This window comes from Triticum dicoccoides, chromosome 5A, assembly GCF_002162155.2.
Source record: "Triticum dicoccoides isolate Atlit2015 ecotype Zavitan chromosome 5A, WEW_v2.0, whole genome shotgun sequence".
Lineage (NCBI taxonomy): Eukaryota > Viridiplantae > Streptophyta > Magnoliopsida > Poales > Poaceae > Triticum > Triticum dicoccoides.
The window spans coordinates 623,914,864-623,920,709 of record NC_041388.1 but is presented as its reverse complement, the minus strand read 5'-3'; positions in this window follow the sequence as shown (position 1 = coordinate 623,920,709).

Here is a 5,846-nt window from a genome sequence, read left to right as displayed (position 1 = left end):
ATATATATATCATGTTCTTTCCAACATGCTGAGCTTGCCAAAGGATAAAATGAAAAAGAAAAGGTGAAGATCACCATGACTCTTGCATAAGGTAGAAGATAATAATAAAGGATAGGCCCTTCGCAGAGGGAAGCAGAGGTTGCCATGCGCTTTTATGGTTGGATATATAAAATCTCAATGCGAAAGAACGTCACTTTATATTGCCCCTTGTGATATGAACCTTTATTATGCAGTCCGTCGCTTTTATTACTTCCACATCACAAGATCGTATAAAGCTTATTTCTCCCACACCAATCAATCATACATATTTAGAGCAATTTTTATTGCTTTGCACCGATGACAACTTACTTGAAGGATCTTACTCAATCCATAGGTAGATATGGTGGACTCTCATGGCAAAACTGGTTTAAGGATGTTTGGAAGCACAAGTAGTATTTCTACTTGGTGCTGAGAATTTAGCTAGCATGAGGGGGAAAGGCAAGCTCAACAAGTTAGAGGATCCATGACAACATACTTTATCTCAGATATAATAAAGACATAACTCATTACGTTGTCTTCCTTGTCCAACATCAACTCTTTAGCATGTCATATTTTAATGAGTGCTCCCAATCATAGAAAATGTCAATGATAATATATCTATATGTGATAACCTCTCTTTCATTATTACTTCCTATTAATTGCAACAATGACCAAAGCTATGTCTGCCAACTCCCAACAACTTTTAATCATCATACTCTTTCTTATGTGAAGTCATTACTCTCAATAAGATCAATATGAACTTTTTGTTTCTTTTTATTCTTTTTCTCTTTTCTTTTATTCACCCAAGATCATGGCAACATAATCAAGCCCTTGACTCAACACTAATCTTTATTATATATAGCTCACAGACTCGATTACATAGAGAGATCATAAAGCAAAACTCAAAACTAGATCATGCCATAAACTTTATTCTACTAGATCAAGATACTACTAATAGGATCGAACTAAGAAAATCGGTAAAGGTAGGAGTTGTGATTGTGATACGATACCGGGGCACCTCCCCCAAGCTTGGAAGTTGCCAAGGGGAGTGCCCATACCCAAGTGATTATGTCTCCTTTGTCGGTGAAGAAGGTGGTGGTGATGTTGGCTTAGCTGATGGCTTAGGCTTCTCCCTTAATTTGCGCTTGAGGACGGCATTTTGATCCCTCAGATCATCAATCTCCCACTCCAGGGTTAATATCTTTTTGCATAGGTCCTGCTTATTTTCCTGCAAGAGACGAAAAGGGATAAACTCGAACTTGGGTTTCTTTACCCTATCAAGGAGACTTGACTTTTTGAACTCCACATGCATGTCCCCAGGTTGAGGTAATGGTGCTTCATCTTCATCTGAGCTTGTCTCCTCCTTCCCTTTGGGTTCATAGTCCTCTTCTTCCTCCGTGGTCCATCCATCATGTTCCACATCTCCATAGACCTTTGGATTTGCTAAGTAATCATCCACATAGCTTTCTCCTTCCGAATCCTGGGAAGACATGTTGATTTAATCTGCAACGGGACAGCTCGAAACGAAAACAGAGGATAATTGCGTGATTCGGGAATCAAAACCTTCGGGAGAATATATAATGAATTTTTACCGACCAAAACACGTAACGTGCAAGAAAACGGAGTCCGAAAGGCACACGAGGTGCTCACGAGGTAGGGGGCGCGCCCAGGGGGTAGGGCACGCCCACCACCCTCGTGGGGCCCTTGTGTCCTTCCCGGACCGCTACTTATTTTTCTATTTTTCTAAATATTCCAAAATGGAGAAATATGGCCTTAAAAATTGTTTTGGAGTCGGTTTACTTACCGTACCACATACCTATTCCTTTTTGGAATCTGAAACGTTCCGGAAAGTGTCCCTTATGTATTCCTCTGGGGTTACGGTTTCAATAATATTGGTTTCAACATTTATGGGATTACCTGAGATATAATGTTTAATTCTTTAACCGTTTACCACCTTCGGATTTGTGCCCTCGAAGTTGTTGATTTTTATGGCACCGGAACGATAGACCTCCTCGATAACATAGGGGCCTTCCCATTTAAAGAGAAGTTTTCCTGCAAAAAATCATAAACGAGAGTTGCATAGCAATACATAATCACCTACATTAAACTCACGCTTTTGTATCCTTTTTTCATGCCATCTTTTAACTTTTTCTTTAAACAACTTGGCATTTTCATATGCTTGGGTTCTCCATTCATCAAGTGAGCTAATATCAAATAACCGCTTTTCACTGGCAAGTTTAAAATCATAGTTAAGCTCTTTAATAGCCCAATATGCCTTATGTTCTAGTTCAAGAGGTAAGTGACATGCTTTTCCATAGACCATTTTATACGGAGACATACCCATAGGATTTTTGTATGCAGTTCTATAAGCCCATAATGCATCATCAAGTTTCTTAGACCAATTATTTCTAGACCTATTAACAGTCTTTTGCAAAATTAATTTGAGCTCTCTATTGCTCAAGTCTACTTGACCACTAGACTGTGGGTGATAAGGAGATGCAATTCTATGATTAACATCATATTTAGCAAGCATTTTAAGGAAAGCACCATGAATAAAGTGTGAACCACCATCAGTCATTAAATATCTAGGGACTCCAAACCTCGGGAAAATAACTTCCTTAAGCATTTTAATAGAAGTGTTATGATCAGCACTACTAGTTGGAATAGCTTCTACCCACTTAGTAACGTAATCAACAACAACTAAAATATGTGTGTATCCATTAGAGGCTGGAAAAGGTCCCATATAATCAAAGCCCCAAACATCAAACGGTTCAATAACAAGTGAATAATTCATAGGCATTTCTTGATGTCTACCAATATTACCAATTCTTTGACATTCATCACAAGACAAGACAAACTTACGAGCATCCTTGAAGAGAGTAGGCCAATAAAAACCAGATTGCAATACCTTATGTGCAGTTCTATCTCCAGCGTGGTGCCCTCCATAAGACTCGGAATGACACTTGCGTAGGATCTGTTCTTGTTCATGCTCAGGTACACAATGTCTAATAACACCATCTACTCCTTTATAAAGATGTGGGTCATCCCAAAAGTAATCTCTCAAATCATAGAAGAACATTTTCTTTTGTTGGTATGTGAAGCTAGGTGGTATAAATTTAGAAACAATATAATTAGCATAATCAGCATACCATGGAGTACTATGAGAAGTACTTATAACATTTAATTGTTCATCAGGAAAGTTATCATTAATAGGTAGTGGGTCATCATGAATATTTTCTAACCTAGACAGGTTGTCTGCAACGGGGTTCTCAGCTCCCTTTCTATCAACAATATGCAAATCAAATTCTTGTAGCAAGAGAACCCATCTAATAAGTCTAGGTTTAGCATCTTTCTGTTCCATAAGATATTTAATAGCAGCATGATCTGTTTGAATAGTTACTTTAGAATCAACAATATAAGATCTGAACTTATCACAAGCAAATACAACTGCTAAGAGTTCTTTTTCAGTAGTAGCATAATTTCTTTGAGCATTTTCTAGAGTCTTACTAGCATAATGAATAACATTTAATTTCTTGTCAACTCTTTGCCCTAGAACAGCACCTACAGCATAATCACTAGAATCACACATAATTTCAAAGGGTAAATTCCAATCAGGTGGCTGAATAACAGGTGCAGTGACTAATGCTTTCTTAAGTATTTCAAATGCTTCTACACAATCATCATCAAAGACAAATGGTATATCTTTTTGCAATAAATTAGTCAGAGGCCGAGAAATTTTTGAGAAGTCCTTAAAGAACCTCCTGTAAAATCCAGCGTGACCAAGGAAACTTCTTATACCTTTGATGTCCTTGGGACATGGCATCTTTTCAATAGCATCAACCTTGGCTTTATCAACTTCAATACCTCTTTCAGAAACTTTGTGCCCCAAGAAAATACCTTCATTAACCATAAAGTGGCACTTTTCCCAATTCAAGACAAGATTAGTTTCTTCACATCTCTACAAAACTCGATCAAGATTGCTCAAGCAATCATCAAAAGAGGAACCATAGACGGAAAAGTCGTCCATGAAAACCTCACAAATCTTTTTGCAAAAGTTAGAGAATATAGCCATCATGCATCTTTGAAAGGTAGCAGGTGCATTACATAAACCAAAAGGCATACGTCTATAAGCAAAAGTACCAAAAGGGCATGTAAAAGTAGTCTTTGATTGATCTCTAGCCGACACAGGTATTTGAGAGAAACCAGAATAATCATCTAGAAAGCAATAGTGTGTATGTTTGCATAATCTTTCTAGCATTTGATCAATAAAAGGTAAGGGGTAATGATCTTTCTTAGTAGCTTTATTTAATTTGCAGAAATCAATTAGCATCCTATAACCTGTGATAATTCTTTGTGGAATCAATTCATCTTTATCATTAGGAACAACAGTAATACACCCTTCTTAGGGACACAATGGGCAGGACTTACCCACTCACTATCAGCAACGGGATAGATTATACCTGCCTCCAGAAGCTTTAGTATTTCTTTTCTTACCACTTCTTTCATTTTAGGATCCAGACGTCGTTGAGGATCACGAACTGGTTTGGCATCTGCTTCCAAATTTATTTTATGTTGACATAGAGTGAGACTAATGCCCTTAAGATCATCAAGAGTATATCCAATAGCAGCACAGTGCTTCTTCAGAGTTTTCAATAATCTTTCTTCTTCATGCTCTGAAAGGTTAGCACTAATAATAACATGATATATCTTCTTTTCATCAAGATAAGCATATTTAAGATTATCAGGCAAAGGTTTAAGCTCAAACACGGGATTACCCTTGGGTGGAGGAGGATCCCCTAAAATTTCAACAGGCAAAATGTGATGCAGAATAGGTTCATGTTTAAAGAATACTTCATCTATTTCCCTTCTTTCTTTCATGAACATATCATTTTCATGGTCTAGCAAATAGTGTTCTAAAGGATCACTAGGAGGTACGGCAATAGAAGCAAGACCAATAATTTCATCCTTACTAGGTAATTCTTCCTCATGATGTTGTTTACTAAATTTAGAGAAATTAAACTCATGAACCATATCATCCAAGCCAACAGTAACCTTAGTGCAGTCTATGGTAGCATTGACAGTATTTAAGAAGGGTCTACCAAATATAATGGGACAAAAGCTATCTTGTGGGGAAGTAAGAACAAGAAAATCAGCAGGATATTTAGTTTTCCCACACAAGACTTCAACATCTCTAACAATTCCAATTGGTGCAATAGTATCTCTATTAGCAAGTTTAATAGTAACATCAATATCTTCTAACTCAACAGGTGCAATTTCATTCTTAATTTCTTCGTATAAGTCATGAGGTATAACACTACCACTAGCACCCATATCACATAAGCCATGATAACAATGATCTCCTATTTTAACAGAAATAACAGGCACGCCTACCACAGGTCTATGTTTATCTTTATCACAAGGTTTAGCAATTCTAGCAGTTTCACCTTCGAACTGAATAACATGCCCATCAATATTATCAGACAAGGGATCTTTAACAATAGCAATATTAGGTTCTACTTTAACTTGCTCAGGAGGTGTATAAGTTCTAATATTGCTTTTACGAACAACAGTTGAAGCTTTAGCATGATCCTTTATTCTAATAGGGAAAGGTGGTTTCTCAATATAAGAAGTAGGAACAATAGGATCATTATAAGTTACAGCCTTTTCTTCAACTTTAATAGGTGCAGCTACTTTTACTTCCATGGGAGGATGATATTCAAACCACTTCTCCTTAGGGAGATCAACATAAGTAGCAAAAGATTCACAGAAAGAAGCTACTATCTCAGAGTCAAGTCCATATTTAGTGCTAAACTTACGGAAAATATCGG